Source organism: Thermobia domestica, chromosome 9 (assembly GCF_964235325.1).
Source record: "Thermobia domestica chromosome 9, izTheDome1.hap1.1, whole genome shotgun sequence".
Taxonomy (NCBI): domain Eukaryota; kingdom Metazoa; phylum Arthropoda; class Insecta; order Zygentoma; family Lepismatidae; genus Thermobia; species Thermobia domestica.
The window spans coordinates 279324424-279340998 of NC_137462.1; the positions used below are offsets into that span (position 1 = coordinate 279324424).

The 16575-nt window shown below is 35.5% G+C and overlaps 1 protein-coding gene across 1 annotated transcript in view; it reads right to left on the minus strand.

Moving 5' to 3' along the window:
• LOC145660705 (protein amalgam-like) overlaps positions 1–16575 on the minus strand; it is a 464422-nt gene that overhangs the window by 415291 nt on the left and 32556 nt on the right. The window lies entirely within an intron of this gene.

The following is a 16575-nucleotide window of genomic DNA, read 5'->3' on the forward strand; positions in this document are numbered from 1 at the left end:
AAGGATGAGTGTGTTTCTTGCACAACACCTGTGATGTCCTGACAAACAAAGGCAATTTGTAAAGATATTGTTCCACTTTACAAAAGGAGAAATATAACTCATACTTCCCTCATTAAGGGTGGCAGTTCGTTATAGGTAGATAGCCAAAGATGTTCATAGTCAGAGGTAGATACTGAATCAGAAAGTTTGGTTATACCTGCTCTAAACCATTGAATAATAAAGTGTAATTAATGTTGGTTAAATGACAAAATGGAAATAACTAAAAAGTTGGTTGGCTAAATTATGAAGTGATTATCAGTGTTGCCGGATGCATGTAAGTAAAGGTTTTATCATGATAATTTCAAATTTTCTTTTTCATTATTTTCAGAAATTGCATAGTGTAGAGAGATCCATAACACGCCTTTGGATACACTAAAAGATCAGCAGTGTTCCCAATTCAGAGTGTTAATTTATGAAAACTACGATTTCCCTAGTTACCCCTTACAGAAAGGCCTCATCCGATTGGCTATCAGTGGAAATGAAAAATTATTTTTTTTTCCGGTCCATAGTTTTTAAGCTACTCCAATTAACAAAACTGAAAATTAACAACAAAACATCCAAACGTATGAGTTATGAGTCAATTTATGCGTTTTGTTAAAAAAAAGAAAATACACCTTCAGTTACATCTGGCAACACTGTGTAGTTTCTAGTGTACTTTAATCGTTATTTCCTAGTTTAAAATTATGTGCATGAACAAGGCTTCATTTTGGTATAACCATTATTTGTGTATCGCCTCCGGTTCAAAAGTTCTACTATCCCGAATTCCGGATTGCATTGTACATTGGTCATTCTGTAGACGCTACATGATAAAGTAGAAACAGATTGGGATGCTCTCATAAAATTAACTTTACCCGCCGCGAAATTCACATGCAGTGATCAAAATTTGAAATGGAGAACTAGCTTTTGCAACTGCAGCCAAACTTATTAAGTACTGCGTTATAAAATAATCACGTTACTTCCTTCCTGATATCTAGAATGATATATATACATTAGATTGTTTATGTTATTATTCCAAGCACAACCTGTACGTAATACCAGTTGCGTGAGAAAACAGTCCTTTGCAGTGTGTGTATAGAAATAACTTCCTATATTAAGTGGAAACATAATATGTTATATCAAAATTTTCGCACGTTATTTTTTTGAAGTTAGTTCCCACTAAACTCCCCTGAATGACCGCTTCTCATGACCTTCATGTTATTGTGTTCATGGACTACGTTCCCTGGTTCCAGACACTGAATACATATCAAATGCATGCATGCTCCAGATGAAGGACGTAGAGAAATAATTCGTACTTGCTCCCTATACGAGGAAATGTGTATGAATGGCTATCGCATCCTATATGCTACAACGAAACTATCAAGCGTTTTGTAATAGGAGGGCTAGGAAATAACTAGTATTAAAAATTATTTTAGTACAAATCACTGCAACTTTTCGACTCTAGAATCAATGTGTTATTTTATTTTTTAGTGTCAGACACCTGCAACGTGTGTCTCGCCTTCACTACCTCCTTACGACCGAAGGCAGAGAAAACTATACAGCCACTAAATACATTCGCCTGGCCAAGGCTAGGTAGGCGATCAGTTCACCAGTTTTTGTATCTGGCTTTTGAAATGACAGTTCGATTATTCTAAAATTAAGTAACTTCCCAACTACGTAATGAACAATCTTCAGCAAATAATAAAAAAAAAGTTTTCATTTATAATCAAACACAGAAATACACGATTGTTAACTAGTCGGGTGGCATGGGACCTCAGTGGTAATCGAGTGATCTGAGACATTACCCTGCATATCACAAGTCATGGATTACGGTAACTTTACAACAAGAGATTTTGAAATATGTCCAGTTTTAGGTTCAAAGTAATGGCTTCCACGATTCATTAAAGCCGCAGATATTTATTCTTACTAGTTCCTGTAGTATGAAGTTATTATTCATTCACTAAACGCCCAACCTAGTGGCGCCCGGAGAAAATTTTCTAGCGGGCGCATCTCCATGGTTGTTATATTACGTCTCGTATTTGTGGTATTTAATATACGTGGTTTGCTATATTACGTATACATTTTCGTGAGCTAGGGGGTGGCCCCCCTGGTCCCCTTTCGGGTGCCCATGGTCCAACCTAATCTGAATAATTTTTGCTTCTCTCATTCTCTTGGAAAATAGTAAAGAAAATGATACCCTTCTTAATTTCATTAAAAAATTCTCAGTTAATTCTAGAATCTATGACAGGTACGTGGTATATTTCTGTTACACAGTTCACCTTTAGAGCTAAGGGCTGGAAGTTCAATCTCAGGCCACATAGATTATAATCATAATAGCAAATTTTCTGGAGTTTCCCTCCATTAATTTCATTCCAACACATCATCTTCCGCTCCCTTTAACATAAAATACATAAACGAGGGACGTTACACTTGAGATTTCATTTCGAACCTATAGCAGTGATAGAAATATTGTTTTAATATCACTGAATCATATAATATCCACCCTAAAGACTGTTTTTAACATTGTTCTAATATTGCACCCTGATCGAGTTATTCCGGGAGAAGTTCATCTGCGACGGAAGCAAGGCGAAGTCCAAGCCAGCTGTTATCTCCAAAGGGAGTGGTGGTTCTATTCCCGGCCTGGTTCAGTTATCTTGGCTGCTTCTGTTTGGCGCTGTTCCAGCCTCTGGAAACAAATTATAGTAATGGAAGTGAATCAAAGCTAAAAGTGTATCAGTAGGAGCAGAAAGTGCAGTAAACAATAGCAGAAGATGTTCAAGCAAGAACAGCCATGACCTCACGCGATCTGGATTCTATTTATAATACGTTTTAACGATATTTACGAAAAAGGAAATGCAGGGTGTTGGGAAATGTTGATCAAGGCATAACTAGTCACAGTATTGAAACAGAATGAATTATATGTAAAACATATCAAGCATCACAGAACCTATATAGCACAGGGATATAAATCCCGTTTAAATGTTTACAGGATGTCCCATTCTTGCCAGTGGATGTTTCCTACACATCTTGTGGAAATCCGGAAGTTCACTTCTGTTGTGGAAACAGAATTTCATGTAGTATATTTCTCGACTCTGGGGGACAATCTCGGGACGACTTTTGTACATTGGAGAAGCGTCTCATAACAGGTATATCCTCTACAAATCAAAGAGATTTGTTGATTGACAATGCCTAAGAGACACCGAGAACTTTATTATTACTACAACTTACTGGCAAATCTACTTTATAGCGAAAATAATAACAATAAAAAAAAAACATTAATAATAAAGACGTGTTAATGATATTTTTTGATTTTTTCAAAAGTACGCTGTGATTGTCAGATGATTGTTTTAGCGGATATAGAAATCTATAACGACCCAAAACATTTTTAAAAAAAAGAAAAAAATATTGATAAATATTCCGACTTTCAAGCTAAAATTTAAAATTTAGAAATGTGCAATTTGTGTTCAGCAACTAGAGATTAAATGGCATAATTTTCCAGGAAAGTAATTTTCACATTTGTTGCTCTTCCCATTGCACAACCCATCAATTTACTTGAAGTACAAAAGAAACGGATGTGGAGTGATGTCAAACATGCAGAAATGAGTCAGACATGGAGCTACCTGTCTCCTCACATCAAGTGCTTATACCTTCAGCAGAAAGTACTCTAGGTCAGAATAGAAAACTATTGTGAGAAGGAAGATTGGTCACTGGCAATAAAGATAGATCTCAGTTCGTGTCCAAATATAGATAAATCAATTCGTCATTTCAGAGGCTTCAGTAAAATAATATAGAAGAAGAGCTGGAAAAAGGGATATGGAAGTTCAGTATTCCAAATTTTGTGAAATCAACATCTTGAAAATTAAACTTAAAATTTCAGACCTTGCTCCTCGTTTCAAAGGCAAAGTAACTGACACAAATTTAATAGCAAGGACTACTTTTGCTTTAACGGAAACTATTTGTGATGTATTTTTTAAATTTTTGGTCCCACAATTCCATTATTTAGGGCATCAGCGAAGTTTGCTATCACCAACCTTAGATCGCTCAACCATGTCAGCCAGGCACTTGGCGCTATTTATTAAAAACGTTAAACTTTAATAATTATAATTAATTTTGATTACCCGCGTGCTTCCGACATCCGATTAATCAATATCCGAAAGAAAATTAAATACAAAAATTCTATAGAGCAGCGTTACTTCAGAAACTAAACAGTTCATTCTGATGGGAGAATTTCCCAACTAACCAAACAATATCTCACAGGATGCATCAGTGGGTTGTGTTCTATAGACTGTGAATTGATGTTCCAGAGGATAATCACATCTCCCTACAAACTTTTCTACAATGCACTATAAAAGGCACACTTATAGGTCAAAATCTTCTGATTTAGAATCATAAATAATTTTCATTTAAAAAAAAACGCAAGTTAGATTTATCTGCCAACCGTCCCTATTGTCCATTATTCAGAAAAATTTACTTTAGCCAAGTTTCTATAGGAAAACGTTGTCATGTTAGTGTGATGGGTATTGTTAGAATTATCAGGATTTATAGGGAGCACGGTGGATTAATTGTAGAGGGCTTATCTCTGGTGGATGGGAACCCTGATTCGATCCCCGATCAAGTAAGTTTGCCGTGGAAAACATCGTGTTCGTTGGTTTTTTCAGAGTGCTTATCTTTCCTTCCACATTATCATTCCACAATTTTTTCCATCATCATTCACTTGCCTTAATCATCCGTCTCACTTAGCTTAACGGGATAATCGCGGGACGTTAAACTGAAAGATTTCATTTCAGAACAATTTCTCATTAAAAATCGTGTTATGAAAATCGCAGCTGATAGATTTTGCTATTATTAGTATTATCGGTAGAAATTAATAACATGTCTATAATCGACAACAAATATATGTTATTCTTTACAAAACTATCTCCCTATGTAGAGCATTTTAACCTTTTGGATATTAGTTTATCCGAACAACATAAAATTAACATTTGGTTATACAAAAGTCAGGGAAACTATTACACTTCTAAAATCAAACTCCGGCTTCCCATTTTCTTTTTCAGAACACGACTTAACAGTACTTAGCAGTCCTTTGTCGATAAATTAAATCGTAGCATTTCTTTTTCTTTCTTACCTATATTTACATATTAATATTTTGATTTTCTTTCTCAAAAAATATAAAAAATCTTTCTTGCCCTAACCCGATTCTCCAGGATTAGCTAAAGAGACTGATACTACCTGATCAAACTACCTGGGAATAAGTTTCTCTTTCTCTTTCAGTTTCTCATGTTTTGAGTTATAGTTCGTTTCTTCAACTGAAGTGCACTTCGTATATAAAGAAACTGATACTATCTGATGAAACTACCTGGGAATAAATTTCTCTTTCTCTTTCAGTTTCTCATGTTTTGAGTTATAGTTCGTTTCTTCAACTGAAGTGCACTTCGTATATAAAGAAACTGATACTATCTAATGAAACTACCTGGGAATAAATTTCTCTTTCTCTTTCAGTTTCTCCTGTTTTGAGTTATAGTTCGTTTCTTCAACCGAAGTGCACTTCGAATATAAAGAAACTGATACTTTTTGATCAAATTACCTGGAAATAAGTTTCTCTTTCTCTTTCAGTTTCTCATGTTTTGAGTTATAGTTCGTTTCTTCAACTGAAGTGCACTTCGTATATAAAGAAACTGATACTATCTAATGAAACTACCTGGGAATAAATTTCTCTTTCTCTTTCAGTTTCTCATGTTTTGAGTTATAGTTCGTTTCTTCAACCGAAGTGCACTTCGAATATAAAGAAACTGATACTATTTGATCAAATTACCTGGAAATAAGTTTCTCTTTCTCTTTCAGTTTCTCATGTTTTGAGTTATAGTTCGTTTCTTCAACTGAAGTGCACTTCGTATATAAAGAAACTGATACTATCTAATGAAACTACCTGGGAATAAATTTCTCTTTCTCTTTCAGTTTCTCATGTTTTGAGTTATAGTTCGTTTCTTCAACCGAAGTGCACTTCGAATATAAAGAAACTGATACTATTTGATCAAATTACCTGGAAATAAGTTTCTCTTTCTCTTTCAGTTTCTCATGTTTTGAGTTATAGTTCGTTTCTTCAACTGAAGTGCACTTCGTATATAAAGAAACTGATACTATCTAATGAAACTACCTGGGAATAAATTTCTCTTTCTCTTTCAGTTTCTCATGTTTTGAGTTATAGTTCGTTTCTTCAACCGAAGTGCACTTCGAATATAAAGAAACTGATACTATTTGATCAAATTACCTGGAAATAAGTTTCTCTTTGTCTTTCAGTTTCTCATGTTTTGAGTTATAGTTCGTTTATTCAACCGAAGTGCACTTCGAATATAAAGAAACTGATACTATTTGATCAAATTACCTGGAAATAAGTTTCTCTTTCTCTTTCAGTTTCTCATGTTTTGAGTTATAGTTCGTTTCTTCAACCGAAGTGCACTTCGAATATAAAGAAACTGATACTATTTGATCAAATTACCTGGAAATAAGTTTCTCTTTGTCTTTCAGTTTCTCATGTTTTGAGTTATAGTTCGTTTCTTCAACCGAAGTGCACTTCGAATATAAAGAAACTGATACTATTTGATCAAATTACCTGGAAATAAGTTTCTCTTTCTCTTTCAGTTTCTCATGTTTTGAGTCATAGTTCGTTTCTTCAACTGAAGTGCACTTCGTATATAAAGAAACTGATACTATCTAATGAAACTACCTGGGAATAAATTTCTCTTTCTCTTTCAGTTTCTCCTGTTTTGAGTTATAGTTCGTTTCTTCAACCGAAGTGCACTTTGAATATAAAGAAACTGATACTATTTGATCAAATTACCTGGAAATAATTTTCTCTTTCTCTTTTACTTTCTCATGTTTTGAGTTATAGTTCGTTTCTTCAACCGAAGTGCACTTCGTATATAAAGAAACTGATACTATCTGACGAAACTACCTGGGAATAAGTTTCTCTTTCTCTTTCAGTTTCTCATGTTTTGAGTTATAGTTCGCTTCTTCAACCGAAGTGCAGTTCGTATCTAAAGAAACTGATACTACCTGATCAAACTACCTGGGAATAAATTTCTCTTTCTCTTTCAGTTTCTCATGTTTTGAGTTATAGTTCGTTTCTTCAACCGAAGTGCACTTCGAATATAAAGAAACTGATACTATTTGATCAAATTACCTGGAAATAAGTTTCTCTTTCTCTTTTACTTTCTCATGTTTTGAGTCATAGTTCGTTTCTTCAACCGAAGTGCACTTCGTATATAAAGAAACTGATACTATCTGACGAAGCTACCTGGGAATAAGTTTCTCTTTCTCTTTCAGTTTCTCATGTTTTGAGTTATAGTTCGATTCTTCAACCGAAGTGCAGTTCGTATCTAAAGAAACTGATACTACCTGATCAAACTACCTGGGAATAAGTTTCTCTTTCTCTTTCAGTTTCTCATGTTTTGAGTTATAGTTCGTTTCTTCAACCGAAGTGCAGTTTGTATATAAAGAAACTGATACTACCTGATCAAACTACCTGGGAATAAGTTTCACTTTCTCATGTTTTGAGTTATAGTTCGTTTCGCAAACCGAAGTGCAGTTCGTATATAAAGAATGCCGCTTTCTACGTGTGGTAGCTCGTGCCATAAATAAGTCATCATCTGAGGAACCTTATAGAAAATATCCCCAATAACTAAATGGCCAACCAGAACCCTCATTTCAGACAATTGAGAGTCACTTGTCAAGTCCACGTGCAGTCTTAGTTTCCACAGTTCCAAACGCTGTCTTTTAAGTTAGTGTACGATTCTCTGTTCTCAAGACCAGCTTCCTTGTTCTTATATTGTCTGACATCTTTTTAATATTAACCACATGGTATTGGGAAGTAAGAAGAGAGGCAATGGGTGTTAAGACGTTGCAACCCCGTAAATGAGGTGAAAAGAGGGATGGAGGGAGAAGGGGATGCTGTTGTAAAAATCAGCATGCGAACTTGAAAGAAATTTGGCGAACTACACTTCTGTTGAGTGAAAGCACTGGAACTTGCAAAGCAACTTGCCCTTTGGCAATGTATAGAAATTACGAACAATAAACAGAGAATATTGTAGAGTCTGCAACCTTCATTACAACTACGTCGTGTGGGTTATCTAACATTTAAGGCATTTATGTGTTTCATCGCACTGCCCTATACTTTCATTAACTTGTGGATGGTGGCAGAAACTAAAATGATAAATGAAAAGACGGCATCCATATACAAACGATTTCAGTTTTATAAATAAACAAATAAGATTTCGATTCTCCAATATTTGTGTCTCACAGACAATTACTTATACAACAAAATAAGAACATTTACTAACAATATGAAACGCTCATTTTTAGGCAATATCCGAGTGAAACGTCTCTGTCTTTTTATCCAAATATACTTTCCTTCCAAAGTTTAACACATAAAGAAGTTTAAAATAGGACTTTGAGTTAGGGGAGAAGATTTAATTGGAATTTTTTTAAATGAAGAAGGAATGCCATTATGGAGGGGAGTATTATAATTTGACTCCCAAGAATTGTTGACCTCACTGTTATTAGTTCTAATTTATGAGTCAGCCCAGTCATTGACTCTATTCTTATTCGATCCCACTCTTACGCACTCTGCAGACTCAGCTCCTTAACTTTTATCACCCTCCATGCGTGCTGCTTAACCTTTCACTTCCCGTCTTGGCCATAAGACACGCTATCAACATCACAATAATCAACATTGGAAAAAGTTACAAATGAAATCAGAACGAGTCGGTGTCAAGCTTAGCTTACTTCGCTGCTTGAAAACCAAATTTATTTGGACTTTTAAATAATTATTCTTTACCAGCGTCAATTACTCGCTTCGCTGTGTTAAAATAAGACAAATTATGTTCCGTTAGTCAGGCACTTTTTACTATTACTGAAGGTTCTCTGATATCGGTCATTTTTGATCATTTTTATATATTTCCCCTCGCCCTCCCCCAAGTTATGGGGCTGAATTTGGATTTCAACGGCATCAGAAGTGTCACTGTTCATCTCAGCAACCAGGAAAACCTGATTCGACACTAATATCGGTTATTTTCGATCATTTATATATATCCCCCTCCCTTAAGTTATATCAAAGTAAAATGATAAAATCCAATCCATGCCCGAACCTCTTCTATCTTGAAAATTTGATCGAGATCGGTCACGTTGTTTGAGAGTTATTAAGTTACAAACATAGTCACTTTGATATATATATCCAGAGTGTTTCAAAACAACACTGACAACGTTTGGAAGGTGATTCCTGATACCAAGATAAGACAAAAAGTATAGATCAACCTGGGTGCACAAATGCTTTCTTTCGGGGTTGTAGGCTGCCGAAAACATGAAAAAATGGACTTTGAAAGGTCCATAGCTCCAAAACTATGGAACCTACCGTAGTCGAGTGGAGACTTCACTTAGGAACTAATATGTGCGCTGTCCAAGAATACGTGTTTCAAAATCCTGCGGTACTAATGCAACATTTTTTTATAGAGGAAGTTTGGCTATGAACAGATAATTTCAAGTACTCACTAACTTCCTCTATAAAAAATGTTGAAGAGATACCATAAGATTCTGAAACATGGATATTCAACTCTTCAAAGACTTTACCATGAAAATAGACCGTGTCCTGAAACAATATAACCTTATGTGCTTGAACTCATCCCTTGATGGAATTGTGCATACGCCATATTTAGACACCCCTGTATATTCACCGATAAAGTACTCTGTATCCCTCTTTACTCTGTTAACGGTTGTCGTTGCAGCTATCTAATGGAATATCTGACATAACGGTTACTTTAGTGCTGAACAGATACAATACTATTGCACTCCACTAAAACAGTCCTTTGCTTCAAGGTCTTTGATAAAAGGTAACCGACGCAACCTTGAATACCTTTTATGATCCTGTTAAATGAGTCGGCAACTTCGTTTTGTTTTTGCATTCTCTTGTAAAACCAGAGAAAAAATTAGAAAGAAAAAAAAAATGAAACAATACTTTTGAAATGTGTGAACTTTCATTTATAAGAAGTAGTCTTCAACATAAGACTATTCTCATCCAGCATAAACTGAAGACATATGATGTGTCAACTCACATGCTAACAAAACAGCTTCATTGTTCTCCCTTGTCATATTATCACATTGTTAAGCTACACAAAAGCAAATGAATTTGGTTTATAAAGATGATACACAGTAATTCAAATTTGAAATATGTCTCGAGGTGGTTTGATATATACAAACAAAGATCTTATTACACAGTAGAATACCAGCATCTAATTTGCTTTGAGGTAAGAATTGTCCTGTTAACTAACTCCATAATTGCACTCATTCCCTCCCCGTCCATCATATTTTTATAAGACGAATTCTTTCCCAAATAACGTTCTAATTATTCAGTTTTCCTATTTTCAACCTATTTTCTATTTTCCTACTTCCTTTAATTCTCTTCTTTCCTCAATTTTTAGAACCATTTCTTCATTAATTTTCGTTAAACCTAGCTATGATAAGTTTATCCATTCTTCTTCACACTCACGTTTCAAAAGCTTCCATCAGTTTTTTTTTCATTGATTAATTGACTGGGATTTAATAGGGTTGGCGTAGCTATATGTACCTGTTACGATAAGCCTAATAGCAGTGTATAATCCTCATAAAGTATTTTTAAAAAATCACAGTAAGACTTCTACAAAAGTATAAATCGGGAATACGTTAGGTGAAATAATAGAATCAAACAAAAAGTATATTTAGAAAATAAAAACAGAGACCACGAAAAAGGTAAATGGATACATAATAAAATGGGAAACAAATAATAAGGAAAACTTTAAAAAGAAATAGGAATAACAGTAAAACATCGAACAGGTAAAATCCAAAAAAGGAAACCTCAGAGAACACTACATTCCTCAATTCCACGAATAAATGCGACAATATGGTCAATAACATCAGGATTACCCCCTCACTAAAATCAGAATTATTCCCCTTTAATATCAGGACTACCCCGTTACTAAAATCAGGATTACTCCTTCACTAAAGTCAGGATTACCCCTCACTGAAACCAGAATTACTCCGTCACAAAAATCAGAATTACCCCTCACTAAAATCAAGATTACCCTCTCACTAAAATCAGAATTACCCCCTCACTAATAACAGGATTACCCCTCACTGAAACCAGAATTAGTCCGTCACAAAAATCAGAATTACCCCTCACTAAAATCAAGATTACCCTCTCACTAAAATCAGGATTACCCCCTCACTAATAACAGGATTACCCCTCACTGAAACCAGAATTAGTCCGTCACAAAAATCAGAATTACCCCTCACTAAAATCAAGATTACCCTCTCACTAAAATCAGAATTACTCCCTCACTAATAACAGGAAGTAGTACTCCCCGGCGTATATTGCGCCGAGTCAGCAAAAATTTCTCGATTCTGATTGGCTGAGAGAGGTCACGTGACGTTAGGCCCCGCCCACGCGGGAAATTCAAATTTTCAGGTCACGTGGTATGACGTCATGAGTCACCCCGACCTCACCAGGGGTTTTTGAAATTTGTTCCCTTTTACGGGTAAGATGTGTGATTCTGATTGGTTGATAGCTGTCACGTGATTTTAGACCCTGCGATATTTGAAATTCGTTCCCTTTTACGGGTAAGATGAATCCTGTACCTTGAATTTGATTGGTTGATAGCGGTCACATGATCTTAGACCCTGGGTTTTGAAATTTGGGTATCCTCTTTGATGAGTACTTTGGTACTACGATACATGATCTTAGACCCGCTACACGCTGAACAGGTCACATGGTATGACGTCATGTTTTACCCTTGCGGGGAAATCCATTACTAATTCGTTTCCTTTTACGGGTAAGATGAGTGCTTTGGTACCTTGATTCTGATTGGATGATAGAGATCACGTGATTTTAGGTCCTAGGATTTTTGAAATTAGGGTGTCCTTTCTGATGTATACTTTGGTATCTCGATTCTGATTGGTTGATAGAGGTCACATGATTTTAGACCCATCACACGGTGAACAGATTACATGGGAAAACCCCTCACTCATTTGTTTCATTTTATGGATAAGATGAATGTTTTGGTACCTCAATTTTGATTGGAGGATAGAAGTCACATAATCTTACCCTCACCCCAATGCTAGACATTCAGAGTGGTATGACAGTGATCACCCTCGACCTGGATTTTTTAATGGTTATCCTTTTTGGTACCTTAAAGTTCCCGTGGAGGGTTCAACCCATCCTTAAATAACCCTTTTATGGTATGATATTGTACTGAAGTTTACATTAAATATTATCGTTCTCTCTTTGACAGATAAGATGATTACCAGCTTTTTTTACCTTGATGGAGATCCTGTCCTTGAATTAGTAGCCTATGTCTCTGGAAGTAACAATGGTGAAAGAGAGGTGTCGCTTGTAGATTTCTTATAACACATTGTTGTGAGTTTAAGCGATTTATTGCTCAGTAAGCGCTTCATTAATGGAAACAGCGTTGCCAGATTTTTTTTAACCTAAACTGTTCCGATTCTTTTCGAAACAGTTCCGCAGAGTACAAGAAATTTTAAACTAAAAAATTTTTCGAACTAAAAAAAATTTTGTAACTAAAAAAAATTTTAAACAAAAATTTTCAAACAAAAAATTTTGAAACAAAAAGTTTTTAAACAAAAAATTTTCGAACCCAAAAAAATTTTGAAACAAAAAAAGTTTCAAACAAAAAATTTTCGAACCCAAAAAAAAATTTCGAACTAAAAAAATTGAAACAAAATTTTGTCGAACTAAAACATTTTTAAAAACAAAAGTTTCGAACTAAAGATGTAAATCACATCTAAAAATTTTCAAATCAAACTTTTTATCGAACTAAACTTTTAAAATTTTCGAACTAGAAATTTAAACCAAGTTTTAGAAAAATCCTAAGAAATGTTTTTTTCAGGAATCGAACTCAGGTCTTTCAAACCAAAGATGTGTATGCTAACCGCTTAAATGAATTCGGTTTTAATCGATCTTGGTGGGTTTCGAACCATGGTCCTTGAAAAGGATACACATATACTTTAAGAAAATAAATCTGACAGTGTAACGCTTCTCAAATCAAACTTTTTATCGAACTAAACTTTTAAAATTTTCGAACTAGAAATTGAAACCAAGTTTTAGAAAAATCCTAAGAAATGTTTCTCCAGGAATCGAACTCAGGTCTTTCAAACCAAAGACGTGTATCCTAACCGCTTAGCTATGAATGAATTCGGTTTTAATCGTGCTTGGTGGGTTTCGAACCATGGTTCTTGAAAAGGATACACATATACTTTAAGAAAATAAATCTGACAGTGTAACGCTTCTCAAATCAAACTTTTTATCGAACTAAACTTTTAAAATTTTCGAACTAGAAATTGAAACCAAGTTTTTGAAAAATCCTAAGAAATGTTTCTCCAGGAATCGAACTCAGGTCTTTCAAACCAAAGACGTGTATCCTAACCGCTTAGCTATGAATGAATTCGGATTTAATTATGCTTGGTGGGTTTCGAACCATGGTTCTTGAAAAGGATACACATATACTTTAAGAAAATAAATCTGACAGTGTAACGTGGATTAAAATAAAATGCTGATAGACTTCTTTGTGTGACGACATAGAAGCACATATGATTGAAAAAATGCAAACGTCAGCGGATCGCATTACTTTAGTTTTACTACGAACGTGTCAGCATGATTCATGGAAAAAAAGCAAACATTGACATTCTCGTATGGAATATGAGGAAAATGAAATGTCGTCACAGTTACGACAAGTAGTGACATGATCCTGACAGAAAGCATTTTGGGATCAGAACTGTGATACTAGATGTTGTAACTATTGAGAAACTTGAATGACGTCACGATCGATTGTTACACATCGTTTTGGTTCGTGATTCATGACGAAAAGCAGCGAGCGTTTTGATTGGTTCGTTGTGATGTCATTTTATAAATTTCCTCGTTTCTGATTGGCTGACGGTGACGTCGTTTTCACAGCGACCTAAATAAAAATCTAAATTTCATTTTTCAAATCCTACATCGCTCTCAACTATCGTGTGAAGAAGATCTGTTCTTGAAAAGTGTCTTCATTTAAGAAGCTTTACTACACCGACTTTTTGTTCATTGAATTTGAGGTAAGTTCAGTGAGATTTTATTTTTCACACAAGATTCCAAAATCATTTTTATTTTATATTTGTGGGGGTGGATCACTCATACACTGTTTTACTTTTAGTACGAAATATTTAGACTATGAAGAAATTAGTGGAATGGGAAAGTGGGAGTACGAATCAGGAACCCCACACATTAAAACTAAGCACGATAAATGATATGGTTTAGCGCCCCTTCAGCGAGCACCCGTCGGGAATTGAACCATGGCCAGAAAAATGTGTGCGCTTAGTTTTGAAAAGAATGCATTACAAAATTTCAGAAACTATGCCTGAGAATAATATGGTTCGATACCCTTTGAAATCATTAGCGGCCCTTCAGCTTAACGTGATATTCGAGCAATCACCTGGGATTGAACCAAGGCCAGAGGTGTGTACGTCAATCATTTAGCTTAGTTTTGAAAAGAATGTATGATAACGCATGAGAATATTAAATTTCAAAAAAGGCTTGACAGCGATCCGATGTGGGAAAGCAAACCCCACCGAGGCTTGAACCAGGGACTTCCACGTTAGAAGCATGTACGCTAACCGCTTAGTCACAATAATAATAAAAAAAAATACGCTATACAGATTTTGTTTCGACAATTACGTATGTGTATCGTTAATGTTCGATGAGTCTCTTCAACTTGCAAACGCATCATTTAAAGGTCGTTGTGAGTGGGAAAAAAATGCTTACGAGTGCTTTATCACATCTCAGTACTGTTGAAACATTCATTCATGCATTCTTTTTATCACTATAGAATGGTAGGTCAGTTACATGCTGATGTAATGCTCTCGAGTTTGACAGCAATAAAACACTCATTTCAGTAACATAATTATTTAAAAAAAACTTTGATTTTTAGTACGCGTGCTTTCATAATGAGATTCTGAACGTCACCGCCAGGAATCAAACTCAGGACCTTTACATGAATTGCTTAGTTAAGAATTTATCATGAATGTTATGATTTCCCGAACTAAGCGGTTAGCATACGTACCTTTGGCGTGGGAGACCAGGGTTCGATTCCCGGCGGGGAGCTCATGCGGTTCGGATTCCACGTTAATCAGTAGGTCCACGTCTCATATAGCCTCGCTGCTGAAAGGGACGCTAAACTAAAAAATCAAAAAAATCAACTCAAATTCACGCTGCTCAATTCCTTTTTTCCCATTACATATTTGTTTTACCGTACCTGTTTGTTTGTTTTCATTTTAATCATGGTCCAATCGGGTTTTACTGTTCGCAATGAAATCACTCGTCATTATAGACGATTTATGTACGTTTATGTATTATGAGGGGTGCACGTCAACCATTTAGCTTAGTTTTGAAAAGAATGTATGATAACGCGTGAGAATATTAAATTACAGAATAGGCTTGACATGCCCCCGACGTGGAAAGCAAACCCACCGAGGCTTGAACCAGGGACTTCCACGTCCGAACCATGTACGCTAACCGCTTAGTCACAATAATAATAAAAAAAAATACGCTATACAGATTTTGTTTCGACAATTACGTATGTGTTACGCTAATGCTTGATGAATCTCTTCAACTTGCAAACGCATCATTTAAAGGTCGTTGTGAGTAGAAAAAATGCTTACGCGTACTTTCTATCATCTCAGTAATGATGAAACATTTATTCATTTCATGCATTCTTTTTATCACTATAGAATGGTAGGTCAGTTACATGCTGATGTAATGCTCTCGAGTTTGACGACAATAAAACACTCATTTCAGTAACATAATTATTTAAAAAAAAAAAAAACTTTGATTTCTAGTACACGTGCTTTCATAATGAGATTCTGAACGTCACCGCTAGGGAATCAAACTCAGGACCTTTACACGAATTGTTTAGTTAAGAATTTATCATGAATGTTATCTGGTGATTAAGATTTTTCTTTCTTCTTTTCTTTTGTAGTAAATTCACGCTGCTCAATTCCTTTTTTCCCCACATTACATATTTGTTTTACCGTACCTGTTTGTTAGTTTTCTCCTTTTATTAACATGGCCGAATCGGGTTTTACTGTTCGCAATGAAATCACTCGCCATTATAGACGATTTAACATCGAGGGCAGAATGCTCGAAATTCAATTCAACGCACCGCCCGTAGGAACCGATATCATACAGTATGTACACAACAGTTTCCAAGCAATGCTGGACCATTTGTTAGCCAATGTCGACGATGAGGCGATGGTTGGTTTATCGGTAATATCACCACGGAACACGAATAAACCGTTTTGGGTGAGTTTTCGCCAAGCACGAAACTTGACACTGGAAACGATGTGGGCCTCCTTTGAAAGAGTGTTACAAAGTAACAATGCATTTTTCCTGCACGAGCCATTCACTGTTCATTTCCATCGTGTCGATATTCCACGTGGCTATGGCGGTGGTTTGCGGCAAGGAGTACTTCAAAATGAAGAATTGTTACG